The following is a 16,031-nucleotide window of genomic DNA, read 5'->3' as shown; positions in this document are numbered from 1 at the left end:
AGCTTGAGACTCCAGAACCCTGTCTTGTTGAGCCAGACACACTAGCCTGCTGCAGCACAGACCCAGGGTCTGCATCATGTCCCCAAAGCCAGAGACTAACTGAAAACAGCTCAGCAAGTACTCCTGTCTCCAGCACCCAGACACCCAGTTCCCAATTGGATCCAAACCCCAAATAAATCCGTTTTACTCTGTATAAAGCTTATACAGGGTAAACTCAAAATTGTCTGCCCTCTATAACACTGATAGAGATATGCACAGCTGTTTGCTCCTCCAGGTATTAATCACTTACTCTGGGTTTACTAATAAACAAAAGTGATTTTATTAAGTATAAAAAGTAGGATTTAAGTGGTTTCAAGTAATAACAGACAGAACAAAGTAAGTTACAAAGCAAAACAAAACAAAACATTGAAGTCTAAGCCTAATACATTTAACAAACTGAATACAGGTAAATCTCACCCTCAGAGATGTTCCAATAAGCTTCTTTCACAGACTAGACTCCTTCTTAATCTGGTCTCAATCCTTTCCCTTTGTAGAGTTCTTGTTTGTTCCAACTCAGGTGGTAACTAGGGGATTTCGCATGACTGGCAGCCCCCTTTGTTTTGTTCCACCCCCTTTTATATCTTTGGCCAAAGGCGGGAATCCTTTGTGTCTCTCTGGGTTCCCACCCTTCCTCCTAAATGGAAAAGCACCAGGTTTAAGATGGATTCCAGTATCATGTGACATAGTCACATGTCACTGTAAGACCTCATTATTCATTACCCACCTCAGGTACACAGGAAGGCTTGCAGGTAAATAAACCCATTCATGACCAATTGTCCCATCAAGATCCTATGCCACCATTAATGGCCCACACTTTGCATAATTACAATAGGACCTCAGAGTAATAATTCATATTTCTAGTTTCAGATACAAGAATGATACATTCATACAAATAGAATGAATATATTCAGTAGGTTATTACCTTTGTAATGATACCTTACAAGAGACCTTTTGCATAAAGCGTATTCCAGTTAAATCATACTCACATTCATAAAGCATATGGAGTGCAATGTCACCATATATTATGTTGAATTTTTATTGTGTTGAAGATTTTTTCTGCATGTGGCTTAACCAGAAGTTTTGGATCTGAGGCCAGTCCCATAAAATTTGTCAAAGTAACCTATTTGCCTGTAACCTCTCCAAGAGAAACTGAGGGTGTTGGGTTTCATTTAATTAGTTGCTGTGCTTAAAAACTAACAAACAAACAAACCCCTTCTCTTCACTTTGTTCAGTCCAGAAGTGAAGACATTTCTTACCATAAATAAAAGTGTAAATACAATCTGAAGTATATTTTATTAACAACTGACATTTCTGAGCTTTTAAGCAGATGGCAGCTATTGTGCTGAGAAAGTGACATGTTAGTTTCAAACAAACAAACAAATGCCCCCAAACACTCCAGACACCGTTATTTCTTGCCCTTGATGTGTTCCAAGCAAAAGCCTGTTTAAGCTGCAAATGAAACAAAACTGCATGTGACAGCTGTTGTAATAGCGAATGTGGTTGGCTCAAAGGAGAGAACCAGTTATCTTTAGCAAGTACATAAAACCATGTTTCATGATTCAATTATTAGGTATAAAGCCAATGAAAAGCTGCAGGTGGCAGTAGAAATTTTAGAAAAAGGATGAAGAAAATGACACTGCAAAGATGGTTCCGAAGAAAGTAAAGCTGTAGGCAACTGCCCAGTGTGTTAACATTTTTCAGTTTTATTTTACAGAACTTTTAATTTATCCATACAGACATTCAAATACAGCGACAAAGAAAACAGAACAGGAATATGTATTTAACAATATAACAAAACGAAATATTCATAGATAATTATACGATAAGTAATTCCCTAACACCCCCTCCCCACACACACACACACACATGAAGCATGAGAAGCCTAATCTATCTGAAGTCAGTTTGTAATTCTTCTTTCATGAAGGACCAGGTCAGGTGTCTTCACAGTTGGATTTTGTGCCCCTATACATTGTCAGTTTTTCCATGAGGATAGTGTTGGTTAGCTCAGTCAGTCAAAGAATGTGGGAGGAGTAGCAGATTTCCATTTTTGGAAAATGACATTTTTGGCCACTATAAATGCTGTAGCAATCTATTTCCTGGCATTACTCAAACAGGGTGGATCTTTTAGAATGTCCGAAACACAGAGGCTTGACGTACGGGTGAGCCCTACCCTGGTTGCTTTAGGATTTTGTAATATCTTACCAAAATAGTTTACTGCAGTTGGTAGTGATGGAATCAAAGAGGAAGGATTTTTGAGAGTGAGAAGAATATCATCTGTCTGTAGACTAATCTTGTAGTCTTTATCGTGATGGTAATTCTTTCAGTGGAGTGGTAATTCTTTCTGTCTGATTTATGCTGCTAGTTGTTCCATGGCTATATCAAATAGTAGAGGCAATGGACGGCAACCCTCAATACATTCCTTGATGTAACGGAAAAGTGGAGAAGAAAACACTATTAGTCAAAACAAAGGCACAGGGTGATTTGTAAATAATGTCAATCCAGATCAGAAAGTTAGGTCCAAATCCTAATTTTCTCAGGATTGCTTAGAGGTATGGCCCTTCCATTTGTATAGCCCCAGTTGTTTGTGCCTTGCAAATTAAGTAGAACATGTTCCGAGTATTGTCTGACCCTAATATGCAGCAAATAAAACCCTCCTGGTCTGCATGAATGATTGATGGAACAATGTTGTTTAAGTGTGAAATGAGAATCTTTGTCAGAATTTTATAATCTGTGTTAAACAGAGAAATTGGGTGCAGTTGCCACAATTAAGACTGACCTTTTCTTTTTTTAGAATTAGAGTAATCATCACTTTCCTCATGTCTTATGATATTATTTCTTTTGTAAATATTTCATTAGACTTCTGACAGTATCAGTACTATTTGGTTGATAAACGTCTTATAAAATTCTGCTGTAAAGCCATCATGTCCAGAATCTTGGCTCAGATTGAGGAAATCTATTGCTTGCTTCACTTGTTGTAGGTAGATAGCGACAATGTATTTATAAATTGTCAAATAGACTGGAAATTAACTCACTGTGAGGTATGTCAACGGATTCACAAAAGTCTTCAAATTATATGTTAATTTTATCAGGTTCTGGTACGGAAAGACTATTCTGTAACAAGGGGGATATAATGTTGTTAGAGGAAGCCATTTTAATTTTCCTTGCTAGGAGTTTGCTCACTTTATCCCACAATTCATAATGCCACTGTTTAATTCTATTAAGCATGAATTGAATCTGGGTGGACGATACATCCATTGTATTTGTATTTTGAGGTACTGAGCAAGTGCAACATCTAATTATTTTGCAACCTCCTCTGCTTTTCTTCCTTCCTTCCTTCCAGATGCAAATTTTAAGGTAGCCTTCAGTGTTTCCGATAAAGTTATAGTAGAGGAGATGGCATTTGTATTTGCCTGCAATAAGTTGGTGATGGATGTTTCAATCATCTGAAGAAATTTAAGGTCTCTGAGTAGAAGTGTGTTTAACTTCCCTCTTGAGGCTCTTGGAGTGCTATGACCCGTGTCTATATGAAGAAAAACTGGACCATGATCAGAGATGATGATACTACTTGGATGATTGCAATGGTCCCTTCTGACCTTAAAGTCTATGAGTCTACCAACTTCTGCCCCCAGACATGCAGGAGGTAGAACTGTAGATATCATAAAAAATTTAATCTGGAATAGGAGGCATGAACCATAGAGAAATATGTGTAGTCATGCTTTGTAGGATGCTTGTGTCCAAATATCCTTCAGTTGGGATAATGAGTGGCTTGCAAAGGGCTGAGCTTTTCCCCTAAAGCACTGAGATTTGTCTATGATGTCATCCATGACCGTGTTCCAGCGTCCTCCTAGTACCACTGAGACATCAGCTCTGTCAGAAATAATGCTGTATGTTATATGCAGTGTTGTTGTAGGCATGTCAGTGCCAGCATATTAGAGACACAAGGTAGTGGGGTAATAATATCTTTTATTGAACCAACCTCTGTTGGTGAGAGAGGCTAGCTTTCAAGCTTACAGAGAGCTGTTCTTCAGGTCAGCTCTATGTAAGCTTGAAAGTTTCTCTCTCATCAACAGAAGTTGGTACAATAAAAGATATGACCTCACCCACCTTGTCTCTCTGGAAATAATGCCAGTTATTTCAGCGAGAAGGGGTGCATGGGTTGCCTGATTTTCCTAATCACAGATCCTTTTTTTCAGGACTTCTACTTGGCAATTTCTTTTTCCTTATGAGAGGATCATGCTGTTACCAGAGTGGGATCTGGTCTCAATTCCTATAGTGCTTGCCAAGCATCTGATTTGGTATTTAAGTATTTCAATGAGTCTGTCTTCTTCATTATGAAAATCGCAGAATATTTGTAACTGTATTTAATATGCGATCCCCTGGGAGCTTGTTTGATGACATTAAATGTTGCTCTCTTCTTGCTTAAACTCGCAGAGAAGTCTGGATACAAAGAAAATTTTAAATCCTGATATTCAAGAATTCCTTTTTGCCTAACACATCAGTTTAACTTTGTCATTAAATCTTAGCAATTTACAGATGATAGGTCTGGGGTTGTTCTCTCCTCCTGGCCCTTGTCACTTGAGCCCTTTCAGTTTCCAGGGAAGGCAAACCGGGATCCAAATCCAGTCCCTCAAAGAATGTATTCTGGGAAAAGTTAATCATGTTTTTTCCTTCCACACCTTCCAGGATGCCCCCAGGAACTGCAATTTATTTCTGCATCATCAGTTTTCAAGATCTTCCTGTTTTTCTTCAAGACTGGTTAGTCTTTGCCTTAAGGAAGCATTCTCCGTGTTAACCTCCTTCAGTTGTGTGGCATGTTTTTGTAGTTTGTTATCTAAATAGGTCAAAGGAGCTTTGACTTTTCCCACATTTTTAGAGAGCTCATGTATATCTTGAGATAAAAGATCAAATTTGGTAGTTAAAAAGTTCTTCTTAGCTACAAAGTCCTTTGTGAGAGACTGTTGGATTACCTTTCTTTGGATACTCAGGATTGGGTTGATGCACATTTCTGTTTTCCCAGCAGGATTCATAACAACACAACAAAAAAGGATCTCCCTCCTGTAATGAGTAAATTTCTGACAGTTATGGCTTAGATACGTGGGAGCCACATGGGGGTGGAGGAGACGAGTGGTCAGGCAGCCATCTTCTCTCTTGGTAATATGATCCTCTGTGTGTCAACATTGTGAGAGCCCTAGAATGTTGCTTCTAACCATTTCCCATGTTTTAGCAGTTGTAATATTGTATCTCTAGGCCTCATGTACACAAAAATTTAGAATGATGGTTGAACTGTTTCTTTTCCTGTTGTCTATACATTTTGCTTCCCCAGTGCTGCCCAGGCACAACTCTTAGACATACTGGCTCAAGGTGCAAGAGCATAGCATGGACTGGAAATAAAGCTTGGTTATTCTTCATGGCAGTTCAGAGCAGTGCTAGTAAGTTAATACGGGAGTGTGGTTTCTGTATTTTTAAATTGTGTATCCCTGTGTAGTACAAGGAGTTTGTAGGTTTTGGAAAGTGATGTCACACTTCACGGACCTGAAATTTCAATGAAAAATGGGAAATATTTTGCTGATCTCTTTTCCTCATCCCCCATTTTTGAATTAGCTCTAGTATGGAAAAAAAATGTCACAACAGTGCTTTGCTCCTGTAAAATTGTTTGAAAATACTGTCTTAAGACTGCTGCACTAGAGATGTCTAGCTCTGGAGAGATCTGGACAGGAAAAAGCACAAGAACAAATCTACACAGACACACCCCTAGAACCCCGACCAGGGGTCTTCTATCTACTACCCAAGATCCATAAACCTGGAAATCCTGGACGCCCCATCATCTCAGGCATTGGCACCCTGACAACAGGATTGTCTGGCTATGTAGACTCCCTCCTCAGGCCCTACACTCCCAGCACTCCCAGCTACCTTCGAGACACCCCTGGCTTCCTGAGGAAACTACAGTCCATTGGGGATCTTCCTGAAAACACCATCCTGGCCACTATGGATGTAGAAGCCCTCTACACCAACATTCCACACAAAGATGGACTACAAGCTGTCAGGAACAGTATCCCCGATAATGTCACAGCAAACCTGGTGGCTGAACTTTGTGACTTTCTCCTCACCCATAACTGTTTCAGATTTGGGGACAATGTATACCTTCAAATCAGCGGCACTGCTATGGGTACCTGCATGGCCCCACAGTATGCCAACATTTTGATGGCTGACTTAGAACAACGCTTCCTCAGCTCTCATTCCCTAATGAGAATTCCTTGACTTCCTCAAGCCAAGTTTTTTGTTTGTTTGTTTTATTTCTAACTCTTGGGTGTAAAGTTAGTTAAAAACAGAGAGGCAAACATGCCAGAGCCCAAGGCAGAAACAGCCAAAGAGGCTGCTCACAGGAGAGAACTGGAAGCATCGAGAGAGGCAGAAAAAAAACAAGAGGCTGCCCACAGGAGAGCTATGGAGGCAGCGAAAGAGGCAGAAAAAAACCAAGAGTTTGCCCACAAGAGAGCTATAGAGGCAGAAAAACACCAAGAGGCTGCTCACAGGAGAGCTATGGAGGAGAGGGGAAAAAGAAATGGAGGAGAGGGGAAAAAGAAATGGAGGAGAGGGAAAAAGAGGAAGCATGAACTGGAGTTGGAGAAAGTAAGGGCTGAGCGGAATCTACTGGATAACCCTAACCATCCTTCCCCAACAATCCACAAATGGGAGTGACTGTGTCCATGGTATGATGAATCCAGTGATATTGCTGAATATTTTCTCACCTTTGAGAGACTCTGCACTCTCCATAAAATTCCTGAAGCTCACAAGATGACCACACTGGTCGCAAAATTAATTGGAAGAGCTCTGGACATATTCAATAAGATGCCTATTGATGAGGCTTCTGACTATAAGTTCAAGGATTTGGTTTTAAAGCAATTTCAAATTACATCTGAAACATACAGAGTAAAATTTCGAACCCTTAAGAGAGGGCCTGGACTAAGTAATGTGGCTTATCTAAACCAGATGAAGGATCTGTTAGATAAATGGGTCTAAGGAAGGGGTGTCACTAGCTTTGACGGAATGTGTGATTTGATAGCTCAGGAGCAATTCCTGACTATGTCCAAGGAGGAAATAAAACAGGGTTTATGGGATAAGGAAATGGACTCAGCAGAAAGTCTTGTTTCTTATGCTGATCGATATGAGCAGTCCCAGACTGCCAGAGAGGCGGGGCAAGCTGGAACAAAATGGGTGGAGGGAGGAGAGAGGAACAAACCTGGTCGCAGTTAGAGTGGATACCAGAAGGGACACCCTCAGACCACACCCTACTACTGGGTGCAGCCCAAGGACCCAACTACACACCAGGGAATGTTCCAGACACCTTATCGTCCTGCCATACCATTCTCCAGCAACCAACCTCGCCCCAGGGACGCGTCAGCTGGACGATGTTTTAAATGTAATGAGCCGGGGCATGTGAAGGCCAACTGCCCCAAGAACCCCAACAGATTACAGTTCATTGCACCGGAATCACACCAGAGGTCCTCAGGCCCAGATGCCTCCCAGATACCCTCGGAGCGGAGGAAAACTGTGAGTGTGGGCAGGAAGGTCACCGCGTGGAGGGACACCAGAGCACAAGTGTCGGCTATCCATGCTTCCTTCGTGGACCCAAATTTAATCGACCCAGAGATCCAAGTGACAATTCAACCCTTCAAGTCCAACTCTTTCAATTTGCCTACAGCCAAGTTGCCTGTCCAGTACAAGAGCTGGTCAGGAACGTGGACTTTTGCAGTCTATGATGATTATCCCATCCCCATGCTGTTGAGGGAAGACTTGGCCAATCATGTGAAGCTAGCCAAGAGGGTGGGAATGGTCACTCGCAGCCAGGCTAAGCAAGCCGACATGCCTAGCTCTGTTCCGGAAACTTCTACCAGGACCCGGTCAGAGGTGATGGACCTGGACCCCATGCCAACGTCTGCAACAGCAGTAGTGGATCCAGTCCCAGAGACCCAGACAGAGCAGTCCCAGAACCGGAACCAGCGGAACAACCAGCATCAGACCCATTGCCAGCACTGAATCCAGTACTTGCAACCCCAACACCAGAGGGCCCCGCTGAACCTGAACTGGGAGCAGCCGGAGCCTGAACCCCAACTTAGTGCACCAGCGGAGAGCGGTTCACAGTCAACGGAAACAGCCCCATCCCCTACATCGCTTCCAGAGGGACCAAGCCTAGGTCCACAATTCAATAAGGAACTGATGTCTACAGCATCAAGGGAACCGTTCCAGACCAAACAGGAAGCAGATGAATGGCTCCAGAGAGCTTGGACGGCGGCACAGAGCAACCCACCGCCTCTCAGCTCTTCTGATCGATCCAGGTTTGTTGTAGAAAGATGACTTTTATACAAGGAAACTCTTTCTGGGGGATACCAGGAAGACTATGTTCCAACTAAGTTCCAACTAAGTACCGGGTAAAGCTCTTGAGCTTGGCCCATGATCATCCTAGTGGCCTTGCTGGGGTGAACAGGACTAAAGACCGTTTGGGGAGGTCATTCCACTGGGAGGGAATGGGCAAGGATGTTTCTAACTATGTCCGGTCTTTTGAGGTATGCCAAAGAGTGGGAAAACCCCAAGATGAGGACAAAGCCCCTCTCCAGCCACTCCCCATCATTGAAGTTCCATTTCAGCGAGTAGCTGTGGATATTCTGGGTCCTTTTCCGAAAAAGACACCCAGAGGAAAGCAGTACATACTGACTTTCATGGATTTTGCCACCCGATGGCCGGAAGCAGTAGCTCTAAGCAACACCAGGGCTAAAAGTGTGTGCCAGGCATTAGTAGACATTTTTGCCAGGGTAGGTTGGCCCTCCGACATCCTCACAGATGCAGGAATCAATTTCTTGGCAAGAACTATGGAAAGCCTTTGGGAAGCTCATGGGGTGAATCACTTGGTTGCCACCCCTTACCATCATCAAACAAATGGCCTGGTGGAGAAATGTAATGGGACTTTGGGGGCCATGATACGTAAATTCGATTGGGACCTAGTGTTGCAGCAGTTGCTCTTTGCCTACAAAGCTGTACAATATCCCAGTTTAGGGTTTTCACCATTTCAACTTGTATATGGCCGCGAGGTTAAGGGGCCATTATAGTTTGTGAAGGAGCAATGGGAGGGGTTTACATCCTCTTCCAGGAACTAACTAACCAACCTACAAAACACCCTCTGAACTTCTTTAGCCCTTGCTAAAGAAAACCTAAAGGATGCTCAAAAAGAGCAAAAAGCCTGGTATGATAAACTTGCCAGAGAGCATTCCTTTAAAATAGGGGACCAGGTCATGGTCTTAAAGGCGCTCCAGGCCCATAAAATGGAAGTGTCGTGGGAAGGGCCATTCACGGTCCAGGAGCGCCTGGGAGCTGTTAATTATCTCATAGCATTCCCCACCTCCAACCGGAAGCCTAAGGTGTACCATATTAATTCTCTAAAGCCCTTTTATTCCAGCGAATTAAAGGTTTGTCAGTTTACAGCCCAGGGAGGAGGTGATGCTGAGTGGCCTGAAGGTTTCTACTACGAAGGGAAAAGTGCTGGTGGTATGGAAGAGGTGAACCTCTCCATGACCCTTGGGCGTATGCAACGACAGCAGATCAAGGAGCTGTGCACTAGCTACGCGCCAACATTCTCAACCACCCCAGGACTGACTGAACGGGCATACCACTCCATTGACATAGGTAATGCTCACCCAGTTAAAGTCCAACCTTGCTGTGTGTCTCCTCAAGCTAAAACTGCTATAGAACGGGAGATCCAGGATATGCTACAGATGGGTGTAATCCGCCCCTCTGGAAGTGCGTGGGCATCTCCAGTGGTTCTAGTTCCCAAACCAGATGGGGAGATACGTTTTTGCATGGACTACCGTAAGCTAAATGCTGTAATTCGCCCAGACAACTATCCAGTGCCACGCACAGATGAACTATTGGAGAAACTGGGACGGGACCCGTTCATCTCTACCTTGGACTTAACCAAGGGGTACTGGCAGGTACCAATAGATGAATCTGCTAAGGAAAGGTCAGCCTTCACCACACATGTCGAGCTGTATGAATTTAATGTACTCCCTTTCGGGCTGCGGAATGCACCCGCCACCTTCCAAAGACTTGTAGATGGTCTCCTAGCGGGATTAGGAGAATATGCAGTTGCCTACCTTGAGGATGTGGCCATATTTTCAGATTCCTGGGCAGAACACCTGTAACATCTACAAAAAGTCTTCGAGCGCGTAAGGGAGGCAGGACTAACTGTTAAGGCTAAGAAGTGTCAAATAGGCCTAAACAGAGTGACTTACCTTGGACACCAGGTGGGTCAAGGAATTATCAACCCCCTACAGGCCAAAGTGGATGCTATCCAAAAGTGGCCTGTCCCAAAGTCAAAGAAACAGGTCCAATCCTTCTCGGGCTTGGCCGGATATTACAGGTGATTTGAACCGCAATACAGCCAAATCGCTGCCCCACTGACAGACCTAACCAAAAAGAAACAGCCAAATGCTGTTCAGTGGACCGGAAAGTGTCAGAAGGCCTTTAACCAGCTTAAAGCGACACTCATGTCTGACCCTGTGCTAAGGGCCCCAGACTTTGACAAACCATTCCTAGTAACCACCCATGCATCCAAGCATGGTGTGGGAGCAGTTTTAATGCAGGAAGGACTGGATCAAAAATTCCATCCTGTAGTGTTTCTCAGCAAGAAGCTGTCTGAGAGGGAAAGCAACTGGTCAGTCAGTGAAAAAGAATGTTACCCCATTGTCTACGCTCTGGAAAAGCTATGCCCGTATGTTTGGGGACGGTGTTTCCACTTGCAAATCGACCATGCTGCGCTACAGTGGCTTCATGCTGCCACGGGAAATAACAAAAAACTTATTCAGTAGAGTTTAGCTCTCCAAGATTTTGATTTCGACATCCAACACATCTCAGGAACTTCTAACAAAGTGGCTGATGCACTCTCCCATGAAAGTTTCCCAGAATCAACTGGTTAAAATCGTCCTTGAGATGTGAAAAATATTGTTAGTCTTTTATACTGGGTAGTATATTTAGAGGTGCATGTGTCTTATTAACTCTGTTTTCTCCTAGAGCTCCAGGAAGAAATCACAGCCAGCGTTTCACCCTATTTGTGATTTTGGGGAGCATGTCATAAATATAAAGGGAAGGGTAAACACCTTTAAATCCCTCCTGGCCAGAGGAAAAATCCTCTCACCTGTAAAGGGTTAAGAAGCTAAGACAACCTCATTGGCACCTGACCAAAATGACCAATGAGGAGATAAGACACTTTCAAAGCTGGAGTGGGGGGGAAACAAAGGGTTCTCTCTGTCTGTGTTATATTTTGCCGGGACCAGAGCAGGAATGCAGGTCAGAATTCCTGTAAAGGGTTAATAAGCAATCTAGTTAGATATGCGTTAGATTCTGTCTTGTTTAAATGGCTGATAAAATAAGTTGTGCTGAATGGAATGTATATTCTGGTTTTTGTGACTTTTTGCAACTTAAGGTTTTGCCTAGAGGGATTCTCTATGTTTTGAATATGATTACTCTGTGAGGTATTTACCATCCTGATTTTACAGAGGTGATTCTTTTACTTTTTCTTTAATTAAAATTCTTCTTCTAAGAACCTGATTGCTTTTTCATTGTTCTTAAGATCCAAGGGTTTGGGTCTGTGTTCACCTGTGCAAATTGGTGAGGATTTTTATCAAGCCTTCCCCAGGAAAGGGGTGTAGGGCTTGGGGGGATTTTGGGAGGAAAGACGTTTCCAAGTGGGTTCTTTCCCTGTTGTTTTTGTTAGACGCTGTTGTTTTTGTTAGACGCTTGGTGGTGGCAGCAATAAGGTCCAGGGACAAAAGGTAAAATAGTTTGTACCTTGGGGAAGTTTTAACCTAAGCTGGTAAAAATAAGCTTAGGATTTTTTTCATACAGGTCCCCTCATCTGTACCCTAAAGTTCAGAGTGGGGAAGGAACCTTGACATATGGGGTAGCTCTGTACAGCATCTTTACACCCTCTGTTTTGACACTGTTTTGACCAGGAATTTAATATTGAGTTATACCTGATAGTTCTTCTGTTTCCTAATAAATTTGTACAAGTGGCATGAGCTTTGGAAAGTCTGTGAAGAGAGAGGCACCATATTTTCTTATGCAGCTTTAGACTTCAACTTTCCTCTAGGTTTTATCAGAGTTAGTTTATGAAATGTTGGGAAAATCTCATTTATGCATGAGGTTTTATCTATATAGAGACATTTATAGTCCAAGACATTTCAATAGGGATAGGCTTATTTTAAAACCATGATCCAAACACTGTCTTATGTTGGGGAAGTATGGTACTAGATCCAAACTGTGGTGTTTTGTCTCTTCCTTACGAATCAGTTTTTAAAATATTTCTATCATTGTGCATAAAAGATTCCTTCTTAGAATAAACCGTTTGCTTTTAATTAACAACCCCCAGCATGTTCATGATGCAAAGTAAATGTGAAGTTCCAAGTTTAGTGTTGCAAGTCTACATATCCCTTACAGTTAAGGTATGGCTTTAAGTATAACTAAGGTTAGTGGCTTTCAATTTTTGCCTAGTAAAAATAAATTAATAGCATTTGTTACAACGAACATGTTAGTGACACATTTTTTTTTTCTCCCCTGAGTCTTCAGTTTTGCACTTAGGCTCATGTTTCAAATGATATCTGGTCCATCGGTTTCCTAGTGGGATAACGTCTATGCTATACAAACTTAACAACACATTGGCATTAAATGGCTGGCTGGCTGGCTGAATGAAGGAACTGAGAATGGTAATGGTCCTGGTAAGGGAACTACCGTCATTTCTCTAGGACAGAATTGGATTCAATGGATGGATATCAAAGGGGAAGCCCATACTGTTGCTGTCTATGCTGTTCTGGTACAAGAACCGAAGAGTCTATTTCATTTTCAAATCCTTTCCGTCTGACACCACTCATGAGCACTAAAATTACCTTTTTAACAAAACACCAATGTTAATGCGTTATATAAAGAAGCACTTCGGTACTGATGTTCTTTGTGGCATTTCTGAATAAATTGGCTTGACCATAATTATGGTAATGATCTTGATTTCCATTTCAAGTCCAGGAAGCAAGTGTGTGCTGTTGCTATTTTTTGTGTTCAGTTGGTTCTACTTTCTGTTTTAATTTTGGTATGATATCGTGTTTTATACTTTATTGCTGCCAAGCGAAAATGGGCTTGCTGGTGGGTGTTGTGTGGGTTAGAAGTGGGAGGAATCCAAAATCCTGAAGTTCCAGTTGTACCATTCATCCGCTTGACATGTTCCAAGACTCTGAAAGGGTTTATTGTAATGTAATTTCACATTGACAGCTCCCTGCATTAGGGAATAGTTGGCATTTGCATGCAAGTTTTTGGGCTGTTACTATGCCTCCTTTTGTTCGCTTGTTATAGCAAGCAACAGAAATTGAATTTGTCCCTGTGGAGGACACAGTCCCTTTCACAAATAAACCAGTTTTTCTGATGAGAGGCCAGGCTTTCTAAAGATAAAACTTAATTTAGTGTACTCCTGTCAGTAAACAAGAGCCCATTTTGGGGAAAGCAAGATCACCTAAGTGTGGAAGCCGAGAAAAGTGGCTTCAAGAGGGGAGATGTAAAGCTCACCTCCATCAGGCTCCCATCCTATGTTTATGCCCTCCATTAAAATCCAGCTCTACAGATATTCAATGACCTTCCCTAAAAGCATGAAACAGTATTTAGGCAAGAAATGCAGAGCCAGTAATAGGAGGAGGATGGCCTTTGTCTGGAGGACTAGTGGAGTATCTGACAAAAAGGCTGCAAATGCTGAAAAGGAAAAGTGTGTCATGAACAAAAATTCAGTTGCTAGTGGGGCTTAATGGCCAATGAACAGACATACTCACTGAGTTGACTGATGAAAAATGTACCAGAAAAAGAAAAAGTGAGCCCTTTAGTCACAGGTGCTGATAACTGTGTTTAGCAAATAAAATCAGGTATGGGTGGGGGAAACAAAGGGAGGGGAGAGAAGGTATGGTAAGAAAATTGAGACTCATGAAAGATACAATGATAAAAGGGTGGGTCAGGAAACCTCAAGAGAAGGAGTTCACTGTGTCGCGTATAGGAAAAGATCTGTTGAATCGGCATTTCAAGAGTGAGGTTTCAGTAATGAGGCAGGTTTCCGAGTAGCAGCCGTGTTAGTCTGTATCCACAAAAAGAAAATGAGTACTTGTGGCACCTTAGAGACTAACCCATTTATTTGAGCATAAGCTCATTTATTTGAGCGTAAGTGAGTTACAGCTCACTTCATCAAATGCAATAATGAGTAATAAGGCAAACTTTCTATTTTCCTCAGCAAGTGTTAGAAGCCCCCTAGGAATATTATTTCCAGATTATGCTAATTAAAAAAAAAGTAAAGATGCAGTGATGAGGAAATAAAAGTTAGTATGTTAGTATAAGGCCACAAATTTATTACGACCTATGTTCTCTGGCATTATGGCTAAAGCAGAATCTGAGTGAGTAGATCAGTAAAGAGTTTAGAAAGAGACATAAGGATTTGACCTTCTGCAATAAAGTTTTATTCTCAGTGAAGAAAGTAAACAGATCTTCCACCCTTGCACTGAGAAAAGAAACTCAGGGAGAACAATCTGAAGATGAGATGGAGCTGAATTTCTTGTGAACAGTAATGCCTATTATTGTACAAAAAGAGAAGCACTGGATAAAAAGAGAACAAAAATATCATTAAGGAAATACAGTCCCAGTAAGTTCTGAAGAGTAGGTCAAAGAGAACTGACTAAAAAAGCCAAAATTAATTTGGACTGTCAGAGTAGGAGGAGAAGATATTTAAGATATTTCTACATTGAAAATTGAGGGTTTTATTTGGAAAATATTCCTCAAAGAAATGAGATTAACAAAATGAGGTTGAGCATGGCTATTATATGTGTTGGTCGTAGGAGCCATAAGTGAGTTTTTTCTCTCCTTTTATAAATTGAAAAGATTTCTAAAATTAAATAGCTATATCTTTATTTTGAGGAGAATATTAAGATATAACTTGTAAATGTAAATATTTGGAGTAGAAATGTACTGTAATGGGTATCCAATTGGGGGCAGAATTGAGGCCATATAAACAGATTTAGGAAATAAAACCCATATAGCCTCTGAAAATCAGTTCTCAGCAGCCCATTAATAATCATATTCACTGTTTCTGACCTCTGTAACAGCAGGATTTAGATGTAGTTGGCGAGTACAAGGGCATACCAATAAGCGGCACTTACAGTGTGTGGCATTTTTCTCCAATCTATGGCCAAGCAGAGGCAACAAGTACTAATAAAATTGAATGACAGTTCATAAAACAAGTGCAGCTTATTTCATTCTATCTTGCCAAGTCTGGGTTTGACCTACCTCTAAGTGAAGTCATGCAACAAATATTAGTGTATATCTATAAACTATGGTAACTTATGCAATGAGAACTAAGACATTTCCCCAATGCCGTTTTATTTGTGTATTATGAAAACCTTTCTTGGATACTTCTTAAACATAACATTGAATGGGGAAACTACCTGTATGTTGACACTTGCATTATAGTGTTGTAAGTTGTCGACCTAGTTAAAGATCAGCTAACACTGGTTATTTATACAATTTCTAAGTAAATTGGAAATGCAAAACATTGTTAGTCATAAATAACCAGAGCTTTTCAGTCAATTACAAGTAGAGGTAATTAGTTTGACTGTTGTGCAAAAAGCCATAGGTAGGAATGTTTTCAGAATGCTTGTGTATCTTGGAGGGCTGAAGCTAGTGTGTACCTGAATTTAACTGCTTGAACCAGTTTACTGCTTACAGTCTGTGGTAAATGCAGGACTATAAAATGAAAGTTCTTATTCCTATCTCCTGTTCTTTCTCTCTCTCGTCAGATACTTTCAGACATATCTACAGAAGTGCTTTATTTCTTCATTATGTTTCTTCATGTGTATATAAAGTGAACTTTTTTAAAGGTACTTGCTCTGGAAGAAGTCTGTCGTAATCAGCCAAAGTGTTTAAAGGAG

The 16,031-nt window shown here is 41.6% G+C and overlaps 1 protein-coding gene across 27 annotated transcripts in view; it reads left to right on the top strand.

The window, feature by feature from the left end:
- The window catches only part of SGMS1 (sphingomyelin synthase 1), a 203,381-nt gene that overhangs the window by 74,839 nt on the left and 112,511 nt on the right, over positions 1-16,031 (top strand). For 2 of the 27 annotated variants that reach the window (XM_073353731.1, XM_073353721.1), the window contains exon 1: positions 5,363-5,468. The exons of 22 other annotated variants lie outside the window; for them this stretch is intronic. The gene's annotated coding sequence lies outside the window, so the exon portion shown is untranslated. Of the gene's footprint in view, positions 1-4,920; positions 5,191-5,362; positions 5,469-15,884; positions 15,981-16,031 lie in introns of those variants that run through there. 3 more of the 27 variants (XM_073353722.1, XM_073353719.1, XM_073353728.1) reach the window with 3 other exon arrangements.

The sequence above is a fragment of the Lepidochelys kempii genome, chromosome 7, assembly GCF_965140265.1.
Source record: "Lepidochelys kempii isolate rLepKem1 chromosome 7, rLepKem1.hap2, whole genome shotgun sequence".
NCBI classification, from domain to species: domain Eukaryota; kingdom Metazoa; phylum Chordata; order Testudines; family Cheloniidae; genus Lepidochelys; species Lepidochelys kempii.
The sequence above is the reverse complement of the archived record's forward strand: the minus strand, read 5'-3'. Positions and strand labels throughout refer to the sequence as shown.